Raw genomic sequence first — 12,975 nt, 5'->3', positions numbered from 1 at the left:
CACACACACACACACGGGAAGGAGGTTACAGGAAGCTAGTGCCAACATATGAAAAACCCTTATCGTGTAGGAGCAGAGACAGACACGGTTGAGAGAGGAAGCACAAAGGACTGAAGGGAGAGGTCTGGCATGAGGCTGAAGATACTAGACAGGCCCTACATGCTCTAGATTCAATCAATTAACTGTAGTGTAGTCACTCACGGAGAACAGCATGGAGCTTGTAACATCAGGGTAGTGAATAGAGGTCGGCCGATTATTGGAGGACCAAAAAAAGACGATACCGATTAATCTGCCGATTTCTATAAATATATTTGTAATAATGACTATTACAATACTGAATTAACAATGAACATTTTTATTTTAACTTAATATAATACATCAATAAAATCAATTTAGCCTCAAATAAATAATGAAACATGTTCAATTTGGTTTAAATAATGCAAAAACAAAGTGTTGGAGAAGGAAGTAAAAGTGCAATATGTGCCATGTAAAAAAAGTTGCTGCTGCCTACCACCGCTCAGTCAGACAGCTCTATCAAATCATAGACTTAATTATAATAAACACACAGAAATACGAGCCTGCTACTGCCTACCACCGCTCAGTCAGACTGCTGCCTACCACCGCTCAGTCAGACAGCTCTATCAAATCATAGACTTAATTATAATAAACACACAGAAATACGAGCCTGCTACTGCCTACCACCGCTCAGTCAGACAGCTTTATCAAATCATAGACTTAATCATAATAAACACACAGAAATACGAGCCTGCTACTGCCTACCACCGCTCAGTCAGACAGCTTTATCAAATCATAGACTTAATCATAATAAACACACAGAAATACGAGCCTGCTACTGCCTACCACCCCTCAGTCAGACAGCTCTGTCAAATATCAAATCATAGACTTAATCATAATAAACACACAGAAATACAAGCCTGCTACTGCCTACCACCCCTCAGTCAGACTGCTCTGTCAAATATCAAATCATAGACTTAATCATAATAAACACACAGAAATACGAGCCTGTTGCTGTCTACCACCCCTCAGTCAGACAGCTTTATCAAATCATAGACTTAATTATAATAAACACACAGAAATACGAGCCTGCTACTGCCTACCACCCCTCAGTCAGACAGCTTTATCAAATCATAGACTTAATTATAATAAACACACAGAAATACGAGCCTGCTACTGCCTACCACCGCTCAGTCAGACAGCTTTATCAAATCATAGACTTAATCATAATAAACACACAGAAATACGAGCCTGCTACTGCCTACCACCCCTCAGTCAGACAGCTTTATCAAATCATAGACTTAATTATAATAAACACACAGAAATACGAGCCTGCTACTGCCTACCACCGCTCAGTCAGACAGCTTTATCAAATCATAGACTTAATTATAATAAACACACAGAAATACGAGCCTGCTACTGCCTACCACCCCTCAGTCAGACAGCTTTATCAAATCATAGACTTAATCATAATAAACACACAGAAATACGAGCCTGCTACTGCCTACCACCGCTCAGTCAGACTGCTCTGTCAAATATCAAATCATAGACTTAACTATAATAAACACACAGAAATACGAGCCTGCTACTGCCTACCACCCCTCAGTCAGACTGCTCTATCAAATATCAAATCATAGACTTAACTATAATAAACACACAGAAATACGAGCCTGCTACTGCCTACCACCGCTCAGTCAGACTGCTCTATCAAATCATAGACTTAACTATAATAAACACACAGAAATACGAGCCTTAGGTCATTAATATGGTAAAATCCGGAAACTATGATTTCGAAAACAAAACGTATATTCTTTCAGTGAAATAAGGAACCGTTCCATATTTTATCTAACGGGTGGCATCCTTAAGTCTAAATATTGCTGTTACATTGCACAACCTTGAATGTTATGTCATAATTATGTACAATTCTGGCAAATTAATTACGGTCTTTGTTAGGAAGAAATGGTCTTCACACAGTTCGCAACGAGCCAGGCAGCCCAAACTGCTGCATATACCCTGACTCTGCTTACACTGAATGCAAGAGAAGTGACACAATTTCAGGCACCGCATTGATTATATGCAACGCAGGACAAGCTAGATAAACTAGTAATATCATCAACCATGTGTAGTTAACCTGTTTGGGCTAGGGGGCAGCATTTTCACTTTTGGATGAAAAGCGTACCCAGAGTAAACTGCCTGCTACTCAGTACCAGATGCATGTTATTAGTAGTATTGTTTGAATAATGTCTGTGAGTATAACAGAACTCATATGGCAGGCGAAAACCTGAGAAAAATCCAACCAGGAAGTGGGAAATCTGAGGTCTGTAGTTTTTCAACTCCTTCCCATTCCAATATTCAGTGTCTGTGGGGTCATTTTTCACTTCTTAATGCTTCCACTAGATGTCAACAGTCTTTAGAACCTTGTTTGAGGCTTCTACTGTGAAGTGGGGCCGAATGAGAGGGGAATAAGTCAGGTGTCTGGCAGAGAGTCACGGGCTCGTGACACGCGTTCATGTGAAAGTTACCTCGCGTTCCATTGCTTTTCTACAGACAAAGGATTTCTCCATTTGGAACATTATTGAAGAATTATGATAAAAACATCCTAAAGATTGATTCTATACTTCGTTTGACATGTTTCTGCGACCTGTAATATGACTTTTTGGACTTTTCGTTCGGAAGTTCGGATGGATTTGTTTACAAAACACCCTAACAAAAGGAGGTATATGGACATAAATGATGAACTTTATCGAACAAATCAAACATTTATTTTGGAACTGGGATTCCTGGGAGTGCATTCTGATGAAGATCATCAAAGGTAAGTGAATATTTATAATGCCATTTCTGATTAATGTTGACTCCACAACGTGGTGAATATCTCTTTGGCTTTTTTGTGTCTGAGCGCCATACTCAGATTATTGCATGGTATGCTTTTTCCGTAAAGTTTTTGAAATCTGACACAGAGGTTGCATTAAGGAGAAGTGTATCTAAAGTTCCATGTATAATAGTTGTATCTCTTATCAATGTTTATTATGAGTATTTCTGTAAATTGATGTGGCTCTCTGCAAAATCACTGCATGTTTTGGAACTACTGAACATAACACGCCAATGTAAAATGAGATTTTTGGATATAAATATGCACTTTATCGAACAAAACATACATGTATTGTGTAACATGAAGTCCTATGAGTGTCATCTGAGGAAGATCATCAAAGGTTAGTGATGGATTTTATCTATATTTCAGCTTTTTGTGACTCCTCTCTTTGGCTGGAAAAATGGCTGTGTTTTTCTGTGACTTGGTGGTGACCTAACAATCGTTTGTGGAGCTTTCGCTGTTTAGCCTTTTTGAAATCAGACACTGTGGCTGGATTAACGAAAATTGTATCTTTAAAACGGTGCCTAATACTTGTATGTTTGAGAAATTAGATTTATGAGATTTCTGTTGTTTGAATATGGCGCCCTGCAATTTCATTGGCTGTTGGCGAGGGGTTCCGCTAGCGGTTAACTAGTGAATAAGGTAAGTTTAATGCTAGCTAGCAACTTACCTTGGATCCTTGCTGCACTCGCGGAACAGGTGGTCAACTGTCACGAGAATTTCTATCCCAATGTTCTAATTGAACTATTTTATTGCTTTGACCAATTCCCAGAGGTTGTAAGGCTCTGGTTAATGAAGAATTAGACAAAGTCCCAGTCTGCAATAGATCAATACTTTATTCAGAGAGCGCTCTGACTTCAAAATGAGAACACAATCTTTTTATAGCACACACACACAAATGAACTCACATCAGTAGAAACTCCACCTCTCTTTAGGTGGGCTGTATTTTTCCTGTAAAGTTCACATACATTGTTTATCACCCTATTGCAACATGTTCCATCATCTTCTGCAAGCCGTTTCTAACAGTTGCTCTCCTCCCTAAGGTGGGGAGGCCTCTTTCCAGTTATTAGTTTCACCATTATCACAAGTCGACAGTTCAGTTGTCCTTGAATGTCTCAACTATACCCTGCTCATACTGCGAAATAGTAACACAATGGCATAGTCTTAAAAAAGTCTAGTCACACACATTATTGGATTATGACTCTAACACATTTCATACAATTATATGGTTTCAGGGTGGAATACTTTAGTCATTATCTTAAACATACAAATTAATCTATTATCAACCTGCCACGCAGTCTCCTCGTGGAGTGCAATATCATCGGCCATAATCGGCATCCAAAAATTCCAATTACCAATTGATATGAAAACCTGAAATCGGCTCTAATTAATCAGTCGACCTCTAGTAGTGAATTCGATTCCCAGGACCACCCATACGTAAAATGTATGCACGTACAACTGTAAGTCACTTTAGATAAAAGTATCCTCTACGTCAGGCCTCCCCTATGTCAGGCCTCCCCTACGTCAGGCCTGCACCAAGTCAGGCCTCCCCTACATCAGGCCTCCCCTACGTCAGGCCTCCCCTACGTCAGGCCTCCCCTGTGCCAGGCCTCCCCTGCGCCAGGCCTCCCCTGCGCCAGGCCTCCCCTGCGCCAGGCCTGCTCCAAGTCAGGCCTGCTCCAAGTCAGGCCTGCTCCAAGTCAGGCCTGCTCCACGTCAGGCCTCCCCTGCGCCAGGCCTCCCCTGCGCCAGGCCTCCCCTGCGCCAGGCCTCCCCTGCGCCAGGCCTCCCCTGCGCCAGGCCTCCCCTGCGCCAGGCCTCCCCTGCGCCAGGCTTGCTCCACATGGTATATATTATTATATAGTTATGAGCAGCTAGATAGACTCACTAGCCTACACCCAAAAGAATATGAAAAAAAGTTACTGTGTCCTTTTTAATGAATAATAGATGACATTGAAGACTGCATTACATTTCAAGTTGAACTATCTTAACAATGTGCTCCTTGTCACTCATTTATACCAAACACGAATAATGAAGTTGACAAGAGCACAAGCAGATCTGGGACCAGGCTATAGAAGGAGACAACAGGTCTGGGACCAGGCTATAGAAGAAGACAACAGGTCTGGGACCAGGCTATAGAAGGAGACAACAGGTCTGGGACCAGGCTATAGAAGAGACAACAGATCTGGGACCAGGCTATAGAAGGAGACAACAGATCTGGGACCAGGCTATAGAAGAAGACAACAGATCTGGGACCAGGCTATAGAAGGAGACAACAGATCTGGGACCAGGCTATAGAAGAAGACAACAGATCTGGGACCAGGCTATAGAAGGAGACAACAGATCTGGGACCAGGCTATAGAAGAGACAACAGATCTGGGACCAGGCTATAGAAGAAGACAACAGATCTGGGACCAGGCTATAGAAGGAGACAACAGATCTGGGACCAGGCTATAGAAGGAGACAACAGATCTGGGACCAGGCTATAGAAGAAGACAACAGATCTGGGACCAGGCCATAGAAGAGACAACAGATATGGAACCTACCAATGTACTACTAGGCTACCCCAAACACATCACTATAACGTTAGTCATCATCACCTAACAAGGATCCACCAGTGTGGATGTACATGTGATGTACACAGAATGTCTATTGTTAGTCTACAGTGTCTGTGGTGATTTGTCTCTACTACAGATCTGCATTTGTCAACATGATAAAGAGTTGGTGTTGGCTATGCAAATAGCCAGTGGCACATCATGTTCCTCAACTAGCTCCTTCCACTTGATTGACTGTATCTATATGGCTGCGTTCACACAGGCAAACCAATTATGATATTTTTCCCACTAATTGGTCTTCGGTAACCCTGTCTTTGGATAGTCCATCTGTATATGCTCTACTTCCGGCGCCGACAGAGATGGCCGCCTCGCTTCGTGTTCCTAGGAAACTATGCAGTTTTTTGTTTTTTTACGTGTTATTTCTTACATCAGTACCCCAGGTCATCTTAGGTTTCATTACATTCAGTCGAGAAGAACTACTGAATATAAGATCAGCGTCAACTCACCATCAGTACGACCAAGAATATGTTTTTCGCGACGCGGATTCTGTGTTCTGCCTTACAAACAGGACAACGGAGTGGATCCTATGCAGCGACCCAAAAAAAACGACTCCGAAAGAGAGGGAAACGAGGCGGTCTTCTGGTCAGACTCCGGAGACGGGCACATCGTGCACCACTCCCTAGCATTCTTCTTGCCAATGTCCAGTCTCTTGACAACAAGGTTGATGAAATCCGAGCAAGGGTAGCATTCCAGAGGGACATCAGAGACTGTAACGTCCTTTGCTTCACTGAAACATGGCTCACTGGAGAGACTCTATCCGAAGCGGTGCAGCCAACGGGTTTCTCCACGCATCGCGCTGACAGAAACAAACATCTTTCTGGTAAGAAGAGGGGCGGGGGCGTATGACTCATGGCCAACGTGACATGGTGTGATGAAAGAAACATACAGGAACTCAAATCCTTCTGTTCACCTGATTTAGAATTCCTCACAATCAAATGTAGACCGCATTATCTACCAAGAGAATTCTCTTCGATTATAATCACAGCCGTATATATCCCCCCCCAAGCAGACACATCGATGGCCCTGAACGAACTTTATTTAACTCTCTGCAAACTGGAAACGATTTATCCGGAGGCTGCATTCATTGTAGCTGGGGATTTTAACAAGGCTAATCTGAAAACAAGACTCCCTAAATTTTATCAGCATATCGATTGCGCAACCAGGGGTGGAAAGACCTTGGATCATTGTTACTCTAACTTCCGCGACGCATATAAGGCCCTGCCCCGCCCCCCTTTCGGAAAAGCTGACCACGACTCCATTTTGTTGATCCCTGCCTACAGACAGAAACTAAAACAAGAGGCTCCCACGCTGAGGTCTGTCCAACGCTGGTCCGACCAAGCTGACTCCACACTCCAAGACTGCTTCCATCACGTGGACTGGGAGATGTTTCGTATTGCGTCAGATAACAACATTGACGAATACGCTGATTCGGTGTGCGAGTTCATTAGAACGTGCGTTGAAGATGTCGTTCCCATAGCAACGATTAAAACATTCCCTAACCAGAAACCGTGGATTGATGGCAGCATTCGTGTGAAACTGTGAAACTGAAAGCGCGAACCACTGCTTTTAATCAGGGCAAGGTGTCTGGTAACATGACCGAATACAAACAGTGCAGCTATTCCCTCCGCAAGGCTATCAAACAAGCTAAGCGCCAGTACAGAGACAAAGTAGAATCTCAATTCAACGGCTCAGACACAAGAGGCATGTGGCAGGGTCTACAGTCAATCACGGACTACAGGAAGAAATCCAGCCCAGTCACGGACCAGGATGTCTTGCTCCCAGGCAGACTAAATAACTTTTTTGCCCGCTTTGAGGACAATACAGTGCCACTGACACGGCCTGCAACGAAAACATGCGGTCTCTCCTTCACTGCAGCCGAGGTGAGTAAGACATTTAAACGTGTTAACCCTCGCAAGGCTGCGGCCCGGACGGCATCCCCAGCCGCGCCCTCAGAGCATGCGCAGACCAGCTGGCCGGTGTGTTTACGGACATATTCAATCAATCCCTATACCAGTCTGCTGTTCCCACATGCTTCAAGAGGGCCACCATTGTTCCTGTTCCCAAGAAAGCTAAGGTAACTGAGCTAAACGACTACCGCCCCGTAGCACTCACATCCGTCATCATGAAGTGCTTTGAGAGACTAGTCAAGGACCATATCACCTCCACCCTACCTGACACCCTAGACCCACTCCAATTTGCTTACCGCCCAAATAGGTCCACAGACGATGCAATCTCAACCACACTGCACACTGCCCTAACCCATCTGGACAAGAGGAATACCTATGTGAGAATGCTGTTCATCGACTACAGCTCGGCATTCAACACCATAGTACCCTCCAAGCTCGTCATCAAGCTCGAGACCCTGGGTCTCGACCCCGCCCTGTGCAACTGGGTACTGGACTTCCTGACGGGCCGCCCCCAGGTGGTGAGGGTAGGCAACAACATCTCCTCCCCGCTGATCCTCAACACTGGGGCCCCACAAGGGTGCGTTCTGAGCCCTCTCCTGTACTCCCTGTTCACCCACGACTGCTGGCCACGCACGCCTCCAACTCAATCATCAAGTTTGCGGACGACACAACAGTGGTAGGCTTGATTACCAACAACGACGAGACGGCCTACAGGGAGGAGGTGAGGGCCCTCGGAGTGTGGTGTCAGGAAAATAACCTCACACTCAACGTCAACAAAACTAAGGAGATGATTGTGGACTTCAGGAAACAGCAGAGGGAACACCCCCCTATCCACATCGATGGAACAGTAGTGGAGAGGGTAGCAAGTTTTAAGTTCCTCGGCATACACATCACAGACAAACTGAATTGGTCCACTCACACAGACAGCATCGTGAAGAAGGCGCAGCAGCGCCTCTTCAACCTCAGGAGGCTGAAGAAATTCGGCTTGTCACCAAAAGCACTCACAAACTTCTACAGATGCACAATCGAGAGCATCCTGGCGGGCTGTATCACCGCCTGGTATGGCAACTGCACCGCCCTCAACCGTAAGGCTCTCCAGAGGGTAGTGAGGTCTGCACAACGCATCACCGGGGGCAAACTACCTGCCCTCCAGGACACCTACACCACCCGATGTCACAGGAAGGCCATAAAGATCATCAAGGACATCAACCACCCGAGCCACTGCCTGTTCACCCCGCTATCATCCAGAAGGCGAGGTCGGTACAGGTGCATCAAAGCTGGGACCGAGAGACTGAAAAACAGCTTCTATCTCAAGGCCATCAGACTGTTAAACAGCCACCACTAACACTGAGTGGCTGCTGCCAACACACTGACACTGACTCAACTCCAGCCACTTTAATAATGGGAATTGATGGGAAATGATGTAAATATATCACTAGCCACTTTAAACAATGCTACCTTATATAATGTTACTTACCCTACATTATTCATCTCATATGCATACGTATATACTGTACTCTATATCATCGACTGTATCCTTATGTAATACATGTATCACTAGCCACTTTAAACTATGCCACTTTGTTTACATACTCATCTCATTTGTACATACTGTACTCGATACCATCTACTGTATCTTGCCTATGCTGCTTTGTACCATCACTCATTCATATATCCTTATGTACATATTCTTTATCCCCTTACACTGTGTACAAGACAGTAGTTTTGGAATTGTTAGTTAGATTACTTGTTATTACTGCATTGTCGGAACTAGAAGCACAAGCATTTCGCTACACTCGCATTAACATCTGCTAACCATGTGTATGTGACAAATAAAATTTGATTTGATTTGAGGCTATCAGTAACATTTAAACTAACTATCTACTAAACCTGAACTTAACCCTTATTCTAAACCTAACCATAACCCTGATCCTAAACCTAACCCTGATCCTAAACCTAACCATAACCCTAATCCTAAACCTAACCCTTATTCTAAACCTAACCATAACCCTGATCCTAAACCTAACCATAACCCTAATCCTAAACCTAACCCTTATTCTAAGCCTAACCCTTATTCTAAACCTTCTCAAGCAAATGCTTATCAACAGATAGCTTGTTGATAGTAATGACCATCTGTAAACCATCTACAGATGGACTATCCAGACTATCCAAATAATGTGTGACCTGGTCATTGACTTTGTCCCCAATACTTGAAAAGGCACCGAGCAAACTAGATGAAGTGATGATAAACATCTTAGTAACACAACTCTATTACTGTATTATGAGCTAGCTGTGTGTGTATCGTGCCATGGTCATTACTGCGGTGGGATTGATGACTAGCTGGCTGTATTGAGCTGTGTAGGGGGGGTCGGACGGTAGAGGAGGGGAGACAGTCATGCATATTGAAGGCCCTGGAGGGGGTCAACATCTGATCTCAGCTGGGCCCAATCTCAGATGCAGCCAGTTGTTCATTGAGGCGAGACATCCATGGGTCTGTCTGGTTAACTAAACATGTGTTACTAACAGACTTTCTAAATCTGTGTCAATTCTCTCACTCAAACTCTTTCTCTCCAAGTCTCCACTCTTTGGGCTCAAGTGGATCACATTCTAAACGTTACGGATCCTGGCATGCGTTTGTAAATCATTACATACTTTTGTAATCTGTCAATCGATACAATAATAAACTAGCTAGCTGGATGATTTAGTGTTTTCAAACAATGCTCAAATCCGCTAGCTCACGTTTAGCATTGATGACTCAAAATAGCTGGCTGGTGACATGCAATCAAATGAAAATAATGCACGTCTCGTTTCTTACCTCGTTGACTCCGGTTGCTGCAGACCGGTGATTTTATGAATATTAGGACGTTATCTATATGATAGTCTTCGATTCACAGTTTCGCTGATTTTGATGTGATCTATTTTCCCTTTCTCTCCCTGACCTCCAATCCGTTTACTGTATAAATACATCCAGCTTGTCTTGCATCAAGCCGACGTGAACGGTGTATGTGCGCAACATAGTTTATGGCCAACCATGTATCCTATCAGTCAAGCATCATTCTCAGCTTCTGTTACACATCATGGACGACACGCATTGCCCATTTAAACGCACAATACGTTCATTTTACTTAGATAACAACAATAAAGATAAAGATGTGAGTGTATACAGTGTCATTTCCTATAGGGCCTCATTATTTGACATGATGAGACTTTCCTGAGTCTCCTCTGGTGGTGAGTTATAGTTAGTTACCTGGTTGCCAGTCTTTTTTAGCTAACAATCCACACCTTGTAGAACAAACACCATGTCATTTATTTAACCTTTATTTTATCAGGGAGTCATACCAAGACCATGGTCTCGTTTACAGATGAGCTCTAAATTTACATACATCACAAAGAATACACACCTCCAAATATAAATACAAAATGCAAGCAGAAAGAAAAACATGGTCATAAAAAACCAACACATGAATCAGTAATGAAGTCATGTACCGAAGAACCTCCAAAGGAGTGGAACGTTAGCGACTGGCAACCAGTCTAAATTATAGTTACTACCACACACAAAACAACTTCATAGAGCTTTACTGACCTCTAGCGGTGGTATAGCTGAAATGTCGCTATTTATTAAGCCAAGGCAGCAGCTACTCTTCCTGGGGTCCAACAAAATGAAGGCAACATTACAATTCATTCATGACAGATTTCACAACATATTAAGTTTGTGCTTTCAGGCCTCTACTCTACTACCACATATCTATAACACAAAATACATGTGTACATATGGTGCGTATCACATCAAATCAAATTTTATTTGTCACATGCACCGAATACAACAGGTGTAGTAGACCTTACAGTGAACTGCTGAATACAACAGGTGTAGTAGACCTCACAGTGAAATGCTGAATACAACAGGTGTAGTAGACCTTACAGTGAAATGCTGAATACAACAGGTGTAGTAGACCTTACAGTGAAATGCTGAATACAACAGGTGTAGTAGACCTTACAGTGAAATGCTGAATACAACAGGTGTAGTAGACCTTACAGTGAACTGCTGAATACAACAGGTGTAGTAGACCTTACAGTGAAATGCAGAATACACCAGGTGTAGTAGACCTCACAGTGAAATGCCGAATACAACAGGTGTAGTAGACCTTACAGTGAACTGCTGAATACAACAGGTGTAGTAGACCTTACAGTGAAATGCTGAATACAACAGGTGTAGTAGACCTTACAGTGAAATGCTGAATACAACAGGTGTAGTAGACCTTACAGTGTAATGCTGAATACAACGGGTGTAGTAGACCTTACAGTGAACTGCTGAATACAACAGGTGTAGTAGACCTTACAGTGAAATGCTGAATACATCAGGTGTAGTAGACCTTACAGTGAACTGCTGAATACAACAGGTGTAGTAGACCTTACAGTGAAATGCTGAATACATCAGGTGTAGTAGACCTTACAGTGAACTGCTGAATACAACAGGTGTAGTAGACCTTACAGTGAACTGCTGAATACAACAGGTGTAGTAGACCTTACAGTGAACTGCTGAATACAACAGGTGTAGTAGACCTTACAGTGAACTGCTGAATACAACAGGTGTAGTAGACCTTACAGTGAACTGCTGAATACAACAGGTGTAGTAGACCTTACAGTGAAATGCTGAATACAACAGGTGTAGTAGACCTTACAGTGAACTGCTGAATACAACAGGTGTAGTAGACCTTACAGTGAACTGCTGAATACAACAGGTGTAGTAGACCTTACAGTGAACTGCTGAATACAACAGGTGTAGTAGACCTTACAGTGAACTGCTGAATACAACAGGTGTAGTAGACCTGACAGTGAAATGCTGAATACAACAGGTGTAGTAGACCTTACAGTGAACTGCTGAATACAACAGGTGTAGTAGACCTTACAGTGAACTGCTGAATACAACAGGTGTAGTAGACCTTACAGTGAACTGCTGAATACAACAGGTGAAGTAGACCTTACAGTGAAATGCTGAATACAACAGGTGTAGTAGACCTTACAGTGAACTGCTGAATACAACAGGTGTAGTAGACCTTACAGTGAACTGCTGAATACAACAGGTGTAGTAGACCTTACAGTGAAATGCTGAATACAACAGGTGTAGTAGACCTTACAGTGAAATGCAGAATACAACAGGTGTAGGTAGACCTTACAGTGAAATGCTGAATATAACAGGTGTAGTAGACCTTACAGTGAAATGCTGAATACAACAGGTGTAGTAGACCTTACAGTGAAATGCTGAATACAACAGGTGTAGGTAGACCTTACAGTGAAATGCTGAATACAACAGGTGTAGTAGACCTCACAGTGAACTGCTGAATACAACAGGTGTAGTAGACCTTACAGTGAAATGCAGAATACAACAGGTGTAGGTAGACCTTACAGTGAACTGCTTACTTACAAGCCCTTAACCAACAATGCAGTTTTAAGAAAATCCCTTAAAAAATAAGAGATAAGAATAACAAATAATAAAAACATCAGCAGTAAATAACATTATCGAGGCTATATACAGGAGGTACCAGTACATATCAATAGTGGGGCTATATAC

At 43.1% G+C, this 12,975-nt stretch overlaps 1 protein-coding gene across 27 annotated transcripts in view; it reads right to left on the bottom strand.

Moving 5' to 3' along the window:
- Positions 1–10,406, bottom strand: part of LOC110490361 (putative homeodomain transcription factor 2) — a 107,983-nt gene extending 97,577 nt beyond the window's left edge. For 21 of the 27 annotated variants that reach the window (XR_005036220.1, XR_005036219.1, XR_005036226.1 and 18 more), the window contains exon 1: positions 10,222–10,405. The gene's annotated coding sequence lies outside the window, so the exon portion shown is untranslated. Of the gene's footprint in view, positions 1–10,221 lie in introns of all 27 variants that reach the window. The other 6 variants (XM_036945287.1, XM_036945297.1, XM_036945292.1 and 3 more) reach the window with 1 other exon arrangement.
- Between the last annotated feature and the right edge of the window lie 2,569 nt (positions 10,407–12,975).

Source organism: Oncorhynchus mykiss, chromosome 15, assembly GCF_013265735.2.
Source record: "Oncorhynchus mykiss isolate Arlee chromosome 15, USDA_OmykA_1.1, whole genome shotgun sequence".
NCBI lineage: Eukaryota > Metazoa > Chordata > Actinopteri > Salmoniformes > Salmonidae > Oncorhynchus > Oncorhynchus mykiss.
The sequence above is the reverse complement of the archived record's forward strand: the minus strand, read 5'-3'. Positions and strand labels throughout refer to the sequence as shown.